This window comes from Sus scrofa, chromosome 14, assembly GCF_054392235.1.
Source record: "Sus scrofa isolate SSC_HxYL_T2T_F1_AM1 chromosome 14, Sscrofa_HxYL_maternal_Yorkshire_Landrace_v2.0, whole genome shotgun sequence".
Taxonomy (NCBI): domain Eukaryota; kingdom Metazoa; phylum Chordata; class Mammalia; order Artiodactyla; family Suidae; genus Sus; species Sus scrofa.
This window is the reverse complement of record NC_139396.1, coordinates 87,933,195-87,945,638: the sequence shown is the minus strand read 5'-3', so window position 1 is coordinate 87,945,638 and position 12,444 is coordinate 87,933,195. Positions and strand designations below refer to the sequence as shown.

The 12,444-nt window shown below is 34.8% G+C and overlaps 1 protein-coding gene across 7 annotated transcripts in view; it reads left to right on the top strand.

Annotated features, from left to right (window-relative positions):
• RTKN2 (rhotekin 2) overlaps positions 1–12,444 on the top strand; it is a 131,465-nt gene that overhangs the window by 10,022 nt on the left and 108,999 nt on the right. The gene's annotated exons all lie outside the window — the stretch shown is intronic.

The following is a 12,444-nucleotide window of genomic DNA, read 5'->3' as shown; positions in this document are numbered from 1 at the left end:
CATGTGAACCCAAATTACTTAAAAGCCTGAGAACACTTAAGTCCCCCCCAAAAGAAGCCCATGTACTTTGTATTACCCCAAGCTTCCCTAGTGAGTTACTACAGGGCTTTACATTTGTTTTGTTGTTTATCTTTTATCATTTTATTTTCAGCAAGAAAGAGGCATGGTAAAATGAGTGTTTGGGAAGGTTATTTGACAGTGGAGTATTAAAAAAGATGGTGAGACAAAATAATTGAAAAAATCTATTTTTAGAGAAAATCTTTAAGAACAGGCAGACATGGAAGTGATCAAATAAGTAACTTCATGAGAAAAATGAGGTCAAAACTTGTGCATGAGTTTTGGGGTTTTCTAATAGATATTTACTCAAGGTCCTCTCTGCACAGAGAGAACCATTCTGCAAACAGTTTCAGTTATTTCTTGATTTATTATGAATTTATTAAAGTAAGCAAATAGTCTTATTTCACTTCACAGCCTGTTTTAACTGGGGTTCCTGGAAAGAGTTGAGCTCTAATACCCCAAGATAATGAATTGTTTACAGTGACTTAACTTCTGTCTATCTAGAATAGTGCTAGTTTGGCACTCCATTCTTGGGAGAATTGAGGAAGTAGATGGGGAACCCCAGTTAAACAATCAGTGATGTAGTCATATCATTTGTTTGTTTTTAAAGCCACCTATTTGAGAAAATTGGTTAAATATTCTATTATCATAATGTTATAATAATGTAACAGAAGCTTTGTTTTCCTTAATTGCCTGCATTTATGAAACAACTTCCGGTATAATGTTTATTTTTTATATCTTAATAGGCAAAAGATACCCATGTTTCTGTAAAAATGCACAATAAAGTCAAGGTGACGCCAAAAGAAGTGGACTATAGAAAGCTTTCTAGATTGAGTACACAGTAGTAGTAGACAGTGAGGGTGAGGGATGAAGCACAGGCAGCTTACTTACTGCCTGAATTTAGAGGATAAAATTGTTTGGTTACAGCAGCCTGTCAATATGCTCATCTTTTAACTGGTAAACAAGACTATCTCCCTACCTTTTTCCTGATATATATCTACTTAAAAGACGTGCTTATCTTGATCCACCTCTTGGAAAAACAGCTAATGGTTTTTTCTATTTACTGAAATTCCTTAGTTAGGCGTTGCATTCCAGGATCTTTGTGGTCTGATCTCAAACTACTTTCATAGTAGTTTACAGATTAGTTTGTAAATTTCTACTCTACAAATTTGTTTTAGCCAAATGCTTGATCTATATCCCTGAAACAGTTCTTGAATTTTCCTGTCTCCAGTGCCTTCGCTCATACTGAAATGCCCCATCTTCCGTTTCCATTGAACAAGATCTCTTTTGTTCGACAACACCCTACTTGCATCATCAAAGTTTCCTTGGTAATTGCATTCAGAAAAAGATCATTTCTCCCTTTATGCTCATAGTAAGGACTCAAAAAATGATTATTTGCCTCCTCTTAGTTCTAGTAGCATCTGAGTCATGAATATCTCACTATAATTCTAATACACTATATTCTAATACACTATACTCTGCTTATGAACATGTGTTTTCAATTAAATTATAAACTTTTGGGGGCCAAGGACAATGTCTGGTTCTTACTTCTTAATAGTGAAATAGAGATGATGTCACCACTTACTTCACAGGGCTATTGTGGGGATTTAGTACCTGGAGCTTGGAGGCATCTCAGCTAACGTTGATTTTCTCTTTCCCCTTTGTGTCTTGCAAAACACCTAACAGTGCTGTGTAACTGTCAAGAACAATTTAACATGTTCTCCACAATGTTTTACCTCCTCCTTTCCATGTGTATGATGAGCAAATAGGGCTTATAATTTAATAATAGTTATATATGGCAGCTTCTCCTTTTTCTTTGTTACTTTCTTCCATGTTCTTAGGTTCTTACTGTGTTTTGTTGGCCTTGATGCTCGCCTTGTTCCAGTGTGTCATTTATTATTTTCTATTCCATTCACTTTTTTTTTTTTTTTTTTTGGCCACAGGTGTGGCATATGGAAGTTCCTAGGCCAGGGATCAAATCTGAGCTGCAGCTGTGACCGATGCCACAGCTGCAGCAACACCGGATTCTTAACCCATTGTGCCACAGTGGGAACTCTTCATTCACTTTTTTTAAACCAACTCTTTACTTTAAAATTTCATGTGTAAAAAAATTGTAAGAATAGTATTATAGACATCATGTATATATACTCCACCTTGAAGGACCAGTTAATAGTTTGCCATATATGTTCATTGATTGTCTTTTACTCATACATAAACATTCATGCATGAATGTGTATACATACGCATTTTCTTCTTTTGTGTTGAACCATTTGTTTTTGTGGCCGCACCTGGGGCATTTGGAAGTTCTTGCATCAAGGATTGAGTCTGAGCCACAGTTGCAACCTAAGCCACAGCTGTGGCAATGCCAGATCTGTGACCCACTTGCATCACAGTGGGAACTCCTGTGTTGAACCATTTGAAAATAAATTGCAGACAACATGGCAATGTGTGTGTCAATAGTTTGGCATATATCTTTTAAAAACAAGAACATTCTTCTATGTAAAAATATAATTATCATATATAAAAGATTGGCAGTAATTCCATAATAATCATCTGCTATTCAGTCCATATTCATTTTTACCTGGTTGTCAAAAGAGAATTCTTTTTTTGGAGGGTGGGGAGGGTGGAACACACCCATGGCATATGGAAGTTCCCAGGCTAGGGATTGAACCCATGCCATGGCAGCGATAACATTAGATCCTGAACCCACTGCACCACAGGAGAATTCCCAAAAGAGAATTCTTTATAGTTGCTTTTCCAGAACCAGAATTCAGTTAGATTCATTTAGTTATGTCTCTGTAGTTTCTTTAATCATTTTGCCTTTTTCTAAAAACTCCTTGTGTTGGTACTTTGAAGGTCTAGACTTGAAAAAGATCCTTAAAAATATTCTGCATTTTGTATTTGTCTATTTAGCCTTCTTGGTTCTTTTGACTGGTATAACAATTAAATTGATACAAGACAGATGAGTAGGAGAAAAACAAATTTAGTTTTGTGTATAAGGTGGTCTCATAGGTGTAGGACTCAAGAAGTGACCAAAGTAGGTTGTTGATATACCTTTTTAGACAAAAAAAAAATTATCTGTGGAGATTTGACAAAACAAAGGGCTTTGGCCTTGGGGTAGCAAATTAATGGAGGAATAGAGTTTGTTTATACAGCTTCTTCTGCCCCCAGTTCCCTATCTCTGGCAGTAAGGATGCCCTCCATCCTCTTGGCATCTGTAGGAAGGTTATCTTCCTATGGGAGCTTTGTTTCCTTCTTTCAGGGAAACAAAGGAAGGTTATCTTCTTGAATGGGCTGTTTCTCAAGTAACTTTAATTCAAAATAATCAATATGCCACTTTGACATATTTGGGGACATCCTCTCCTAAGTCCCATCATCTTATTGTTTCTTTATGGTATCATCGAACCTTTTCTCGTATTTTCTGTTTTTGCTGTAACTGGAAATCGGACCTAAAGGCTTAATCAGACTCAGCTTTAACCTTTTTGGCAAGAATTTTTCTAGATGAGGTTAGGTGCTGTATATACTGCCAATGTGATGCAGTATGGTATCTGGTTTTACCACTCCCAAGTGATGCTAAATTTGATCCCTTGGTTTAAATGGCACTTGGCAGATTTCTCCTTTGTGATATAATGGTTTTCCCTTTGCAATTCAGAAGTAATCTTTGGGGTATTTTATTGGGGCTGGGAAGATATTCTGTTACCAACAAGCTTTCACTTAATGATTGTATCCATTTATCATCCTTGCCTAAATTATAAAGAGCTTTACAAGACAGTGGTTATCTAATTCTATTATTTTTCATACTTTTTAGCTAACATTCTTCTGTAAGTAAGGGCATTTCTCTTCCTTATAGATTTGTGAATTTTTATTTATTCAGTGTGTTACCATCATTTATAGTCATTAATCTTTTGACAGATTAAGTTGTCCCAATTATTGTCAAGTGGAAATTCCTTCAAACTGGCTTCTTTGTTCTTTGGACATGCCTTTCTATTAGTCTTTAAGAACTTTCTTACTTTCTGGCACAGAAAGATGACCCAGGCTTACCTTCTGTTTTCTATGCTTCAGACCTACAGTTTCAGCCATTTCTCATTAGAGTTCTGATTCCCTTTAGTGGTGAATGGGGTTTTGAAATTAAGATGTGGGCACTAGGTGTGCTCTTTGTTACTGGTGTGGATCACTACTTTTAGGCCTTGAAAAGAGCATAGCTGTGGGAAAGACTTGTACAAATCTTGAATTCATTTTGATACCTACAGGTTTTTGTTTTCTTGAATTATTTTCTTTTGTATTTATACCTCTTTTTCTTAATTCCTAAGAGTAATATATTTCCTTATTTGTTTTATGTTATTTCTTATTTTCTTTATATTATGATTATAAAAAATTTTATAATTATAGTACCAGTATGATTGCTGACGTAAACCCACTTGGGCCAGTTCAAGATTTCTTTGTAGTTCTTTTCCAACATGCAGAAATTATGAAAATTTTCCAATGCACAGAAAAATTGAAAAAATTGTGCAGTGAAGACTCATTTTTCTGCTACTTAGAGTCTACAATTCATATTTTACTATATTTGCTTTATCCTATATCTAGCCTTCTATTCATATATCAATTCATCTTATTTTTTATGATGTAGTTCAAAGACAGTTCTTTTTTGTGAGTGTGTATATGTGAGTACATACAAATATACACACATTCCTATGGATAAAGTGTTAGGAGACTGTTTAAAAGTTATTTGAATAATCTTTTCTCTTTGCATGGTTGGCTATGTTATCAGTTTCATAAATAGTCATTTGTTACTCGTGTCAGTTTAGGGGTTGCCTTTTTTTACTCTTTGAATAAATTATACTTTCCGTATATGTTGTGTTTCTTTTTCTCCAGTGCTGGAGTAATAGTACGTGCCTCTGTCCCCATCTCAAGAGGCAGCTACTGTTCTGTTTTTTTATCCTACCATAGGTTTTGCCTATTCTAGAACTTAACATAAATGGAATTGTCCAGAATATACTCTGTTCTTTTCATCAGCATAATGTTTTTGAGATTTTTTAAAGTAGCTAGCATTATCAGTGACTTGTTCCTCTTATTGATAAATAGTATTTCAGTGTATGAATATGCCATGGTGCCACTTTCTTCCTCTGGGGTTGATTCTTCTCCATATTTCTTCCTAGTTTTAGGTGCTTGACAGTCCCTTCAGGTAGTTATTTTTTAAATAGTTTTTAAGTATTTTATATTGTTTTCTATGGGAGATGTTCTCTTATATGAGCTATTTGAACACTACCAAAAGAAAAATTCATTTTTGTCGCATCTTGATTATATACATATTTATTTTTCTTCTTTATGGAATATTTTGAAATTTTCTTTCTGACTTAATTTCTTTTTATTGAAGTATGAACTTCTATAAATATATCGATGTGTATATGTAAAATATGTTATTAATCATATTTTTAAGATCTTCTATAGCTTAGCTTTTTTTTGACCACTTGAACCATCTTTGACCACTTAGATAGGTTAAGATTTTTGTTACTAAGGTTTTGCTATCTTACCCTTGTATATCCTGTACTTTGTATTTATGAAACATTTGGTATTTTAGTGCTTATTATGTATTTATTGCCAGTTGCAGCTTTTAGCTTTATAAAGTGTTCTTTTGCTACTGTTGTCTTATAATGCCTTCCCATCTGAGGTCTACAGTTGCCTGATAACAGTATGTATTATATATACCCTCCTTTTTTTTGAACCTCTGCCATAGCTGTTGCAACTTCTTATCCTTAAACTGCTGTGACACTGAGTACTTCACCTGCTTTCTTAATTGTTTGCATTTGTTTGGTATATCTTTGCCTATCTCTTTATTAGCCTTTTGAGTCACTTTGTTGAAGATGTTTCTTGTATTCATCCCAGAGCTGAGTTCTAAGACATTATGAGACTATATGAAAATATTTTTACTAGAGGAGTTAAGTCTATTTATGTGTATATTACTGATATATGTGGTTTCAGCTTTGTCATATTCTTTCATGTTATATTAACTTATGTGTATTTTATACACACACACACACATTTTTTTTCTTTCTTTTTAGCCGTTCCATGGCATATGGAGCTCCCAGGGCAGAGATCAATTCCAAACCACAGTTTCGACCTATGATGCTGCTCTGGCAACACCAGATCCTTAACCCACTGTGCCAGGCTGGGGATCAAACCTGTGTCCCAGGGCTCCAGAGACACCACTGATCCCTTTGCACCACAGTGGGAGCTCCTATGTGTATTATCATTATGGTGTGTCTTTTACTATGTGGTCTGTTTTCATCTTTTTTTTTTTTTTAATTTAAGAAAAGTTCTGTTGGTCATAGTAACTACTAGAACTGTATATTTAAAACTTTATACTGATAACATTATAATGACCTTCTTTTTTTCTTACTTAGGCTTCTCCTATTTTGTTTTTCTGTTTTAAATGATAGCATTTTATTTCCACATAGTATTTGCTATGTGGAAATCAATGAACTTACTCTATTTTCCCACTTCCTCCTTTTCTCCCTTCCTCCCTTTTTTTAAGGGTTGTGTTTCTCCTTTGGGAAGTGGATAGTATTTACATACTGTTTGTGTATCTTCACCTTTTTTTAGTCTTTGATTTGCAATTAAATATATACAGTGTTCACTACCTGTCTTTTTGTCGTACTCCATAATCATCTCTTGTTTAGAGCTAGTAGATTCCTCAACATAAGTACAGTTTCTTTCACATTCTTGTATGTTATAAGTGCCTTTCTTTAGTGTTGGTACCTAAAGAGCATCTGGGCTGGATACAGAATCCTTGGCTAATTCTTTCCTTGAGCTTCTTGAGTACTTTGCTCCATTGTTGTCTTTTTATCAATGATTTTAATGTTTTTTTTTTTTTCTTTTCTTTTGTGGACTGATTTTCTTCCTTTGTAAATGATTTGGTCTTTTTATCTGGAAGGTGAAAATTGTTTTATCTTAAAGGTTGATAGTTGTACTGGGATATATCTAAGGCTGAGCATTTTGACTCTTATTCAAAAGAACTGAATATGTAGAGTCATTTTTTTTTTTTTTTTTTTTTTTTTGGCTGCGCCTGTGGTAGGCAGAAGTTCCTAGATCAGGGATCAATCCCATGGCACAGCAATAACCCAAGCCAGTGTCAGCGTCAGATCCTTAACCTGCTTTGCCATAAGATGACTCCTAGATTCAGTTCTCATTCAGAAAATTTTCCTGGAGTTAAAGCCTCCAGAAAAAAATTAATTCTATCCTATCTCATTATTTTATTTTTCTTATATAAGGACTCTAATCACACACAGGTTGGATTTTCTTTGCTTATCTTCTGTGTCTATTATTTTCTCATTGATGTTTTTAAACTACTTTATTTTGGTTCTTTTCATTCTCATCCACTGTGTCCCTTAGTATACTTTCAGTTTTATATTTTTGTCCTTGGGCATCTTGTATTTTACTCTTTATTTAAGAAATTATTTTATTTTTTACAATTTCCATGTTCTTTCATTTTCTTTTTTTTTTGGGGGGGGGGGGCTGCCCTCTTGGCATACAGAACTTCCCAGGCCAAGGATCGAACCTGTACCACAGCAGTGACAATACTGGATCTTTAAATATTAGGAAACCATTGACTGCAGCAGCCCACCTGGGCCAAACACCGTAATAGCTGCTTTCATGAACTGTCTCACAATAGGAGGTCCTGGTAAGGAACATAGTGCTGCCCTGAAGACTAACTGGGAGAATTTGGAAGGGGCCTGTAGGAGGGAAGAGACAACCAACCTCCCAGAATCCTTGGCTCTGGCATCCATCTTGGCTGAGAGGTGTGCGTGCCACCAAGAAGGACCCTGAGCTAGTGCAAATATGAGCTGAGCAAGATGACTTATAGGCCAGAAACAAACTGGAAACTAACCCCATCCCCATAAAACCTAAGACTGTGAGTTACGTGGCAGAGCAGTTCTCCTGGTTTCCCTTACCCTGCTGCTCCCCACCTGAGCACCCCTTCCCAATAAAGTCTCTTGCTTTGTCAGCATGTGTCTCTTTGGACAATTCATTTCTGAATGTTAGGTAACAGCCCATGCTCAGGCCCTGGAAGGGGTCCTCCTTCCTGCAACATAACCACTAGGTCACCAGAGAACTCTTTTTTTTTTTTTTGCATTATTTAACCTGCTGTTTGTCCTTTACTAGTCTGAGGTTTTAGATTTCAGATTCCTGGTTTCTTTCATATTTGCAATAGCTTATTTAACTACACTTAATTCATTTTTAAGTATTATGTTACAGTTTTTGTTACTTTATTTTTTTTGGAGAGTGGTTGGTGGAATGTTTTTAGGAGCTGAAGCATTTTCATTCTTTGTACTTTCATTTTATAGTATCTTTCTATGTTTGGGTCCTTTTTTTTTTTTTTTGTCTTTTGTTGTTGCTATTTCTTGGGCCGCTCCTGCGGCATATGGAGGTTCCCAGGCAAGGGGTTGAATCGGAGCTGTAGCCACCGGCCTACGCCAGAGCCACAGCAACGAGGGATCCGAGCCGCGTCTGCAACCTACACCACAGCTCACGGCAACGCTGGATCGTTAACCCACTGAGCAAGGGCAGGGACCTAACCCGCAACCTCATGGTTCCTAGTCGGATTCGTTAACCACTGCGCCACGACGGGAACTCCTGGGTCCTTTTCTTTATGTCCCTAATGAAATATGTAGGAAGTAGGATTTTCCTGGGCCAAGTGGTAGTGGTGATGGTAGGGGTGAGTAGAAGGGCTGTTAACTTCGTTTCTCAGTTCAAGAGTGTTTTCTGTTATTGGAACGCTCAAAAGCAGTTTACCTAATAAGTTGTTCCTTTGGGGATGTTAATTGGTTGATTTTCTGATACTGTGATACTGTTCTGTTTCTTAGGATTTTTAACTTCAGTTGCTTTCTTCCCCTCCCTTTCTCCTTCCTCCTGCTCCTTCTCCCTTTTTTTTCATGGAAAGCCTTCAAAGGATACCTTCCCTATTGTGTTTTCTCTTCTCCACAAGACTAACAACTTCTGAACCAGGAGCCCCTACCAGCGCTATGGTTGCCACCCAGTGTTATATCCATTCTCTTTTCTTCTAGAGATCATAAATTGATATTGTGTTTTGCAGTACCTGACTCTACTTGGGTAAGGCCTCTTGGAGCTGGCTTTGATGTTTTCAGTTGTTAATTTCCCAATTTACATGTAAATTGAAGATTGTTACAGTGTTTTCTAGTTATGCTATAGGTGTGGGCTGTAGGTGATTTTATTTGCTTCCTTGTTGATGTGAAACCTTCTGTAGGATTCCTTGAAGAGATTCTTAATTTAGGTGTCTACCGTTATTTTACAGAGACTGGAAAGTCATGCTGATCACTTTAACAAACAATTGAGTGCCTCTTGCACGTTAGCTCCATGTTAGATACTGAGACCAAAAACAGAAATACTCACAAAGTAATTCTAGTATTTTTGTAGCATTTGTAAGAATGATATAGAATACGTTATTTCATTCAATAGCTATGAAGTAGATAAGTACTTCTCATTTTACAGATGAGGATGCTAAGGCTAAGAGGTTAATAGCAACTTAATTATTTCGTAAGATTATATGGTTAGTTGCACTTATAGTTTGATATTTGTATCAAAAAATAAGTTTGTTGGTGGGAAAAATTCCAACCTGAGAGTTTAGTCTAAATCTACTAAATTCTACTGCTTGCTCCATCAAAATGACCATATCTTATTTTACTTCATTTGATAGTCACTCAATACTTATTGAGTGCCTTAGAATGTACTGAGCTGTATACCAGGCACTAGTGATTGAACAGTGGACAAAATAGACCAAAAAATCTCTCTTTTTACATAGCTTGCATTTTAGCAATAATATTCTCCCTGGCCCCAACCCACTAATCTATCTCTTGTCTTAACATCTTAAAACTTTATTTGGCTTTGTGAAAATACTAGTTAAAGTCATTTATAGGACCTGATTATATGTTTGATTCAACATAATTGTGATTTTATTGTTTGCTTGTTTGCTTTTTGCTTTTTAGGGCTGCGCTTGAGGCATATGGAGGTTCCCAGGCTAGGGATCAAACTGGAGCTACAGCTGCTGGCCTACGCCACGGCCACAGCAATGCAGAATCTGAGCCGTATTTGTGACCTACACCACAGCTCACAGCAACTCCAGGTCCTTAACCCAGGGATTGAACCTGCAACCTCCTGGTTCCTGGTCAGATTTGTTTCTGCTATGCCACGATGGGAACTCCAACATAATTGTGATCTTAGTAATGCCATGGTAACTAAATAGTTTCTTATACTCTAGTTGCCTCGTTTAATTGTTTATATATTAAAACAAACAAACAAACAAAAAAATGTAAGTTGTCAGTGAAAATTATGTACTCCCAGTATTTTTACAATAAAACATAGTATGTTAAAGATATTACTGTTTTTTAACCTGCTTTCAAGTAATACAATCCTATTTAGAATTCTTCTAATACTTCATTAAGAAAACATAAAATAATAAGTCAACCATACTTCAGTAAAATTTGTAAATAAAAAAATATAAAATACTCTCATAATGTTATTTTTTATTAGATCTTGTTAATCTCACAAAGAAATGCTATTTTATATGGAACAATAATTTAAAATAGGGTAATCTCTATTTACTCAGCCAATTTTAATACAAATTTTTGAGCAACAAAGTAGCTGATTGGCACCCTCTGATGGTCATTTTATTTACCTACAGGCAGAAATATAAGAATAAAACAAAGTTAAGTTTGGTTTTTATATTTTCATTTTTTAAATTATCCACTTATAAGACTCATCAGAGTGTAATACTCTAAACCAGATTCATAAGAATAAGGTACCCTATTATTTAGCTGTACTTTTGTTTGAATAATTTTGTGGTTATTTGCTAAACTCAGACTGTCTCTTTAATTGTAGCACTTAGAATTGGCATTAACACTGCAGATTTTCAGACAAGTACTTACTTAATATTTAATAATTTGATTGTCAATTTGGATTAATTAGGAAAAACATCACATTTTAGCACCCTAAGTATCAGTTGAGGAATTATTTGAGTTGAAAATAATTCAAGCTTCTGAAAAATGAGGTTGAATTACTTCAATTCATCTCTCAATTTTTTGAAGACAGACTTAATTATTCTATAAGATTATATGGTTAATTGGATTTACAGTTTGATATTATTCATATATTAAATCTGTTAACTCTTCCTGAAAATGCCCATGCAGTTATTTTATAGTTACAGAGGAGAAAGCTGTATTCTTCCAGGTGGTTGAATAGTTTGTAAGAGAAGAAAATTTTTTAGTAAATATTAAGCAAGTTTGCTTTCAGTGGTTCTAGTGTTTTAGAATTTCACTTGCATGCCAAAGCCTCAACTTTAATCCAATTTAGTAATGCCTAATGGATCTCAATTTTGGTATAATCTATAACCTATTCCATAATACTCAAGTTACTCACTGTATTAGAGCTTTCTTGTATTTTTTCATTGAAATAAGTCTTTTAAGAATTTATATTATGCATAGCTCACATAGAAGGTGTTTTTAGAAATATTACTTAGAAATGCCAACTAACTCTATTTATATTGTATTTCTTGTACCAATTTCAGAAAATTAAGATTTGTGTTTGATTTCCAGTGGGCTTTTCAGTATATTATTTTCACCACAACATAGTAGACTATTCAAATGAATTTTCACTCTAATGAACTAATAAGCCAGCTAAATTCTCCAGTATGACAAACTGAACTTCTGTATAAAATATGGACCTCTTTTTTAAATTTATGATTCAATAAAACAATATTTTGAAATAATAAGTACTTTTTTCCTCTGGGTGAATTCCCTATTTTAAATTAAATACAAGTGTCACCATGAAATAATTAGATAGGATTCTGAGAATTTATGGCTTTAAGTCTACTACATTAGTTTTGTTATACCTGGTGTTTGTTTGATTTTATAAATACCACATAAATGTCCCATTGAGCTTATCAACTCAAGTACATTAGTAACTTATTTTTGCTCGTTTGAAATATATTTCACCTGTAATACTTACATGTTTAATCCAGTAAGAGACTAAAAAAAAAGTAGGATGATATATTTTGTTTTCAGATTTGGATGCATGATAATGAATATAACACAGTCTTTTTAACAAGGTTACTGAAATGCATGGAGGTGGTGTCATAGTCTTTTGAAACAGACTTAAAACTCCCAGTCTTTCTCCAAAAGCCCTCTTAGAATCAAAACAGTATGCAAATGAAAAGTTTTTATCTTATCACATACTTGAGGTACCTAATTAAGTTAACCAGTAGTTAATTAGCTAACCAAATTAGAGACCAAAAATGAGTGCAAAAAGAATATTATTGGTTACATTGCCCTAGAAATGGAATCTCTAAATGCAGGTGATCAGGAAATGGGATATTGG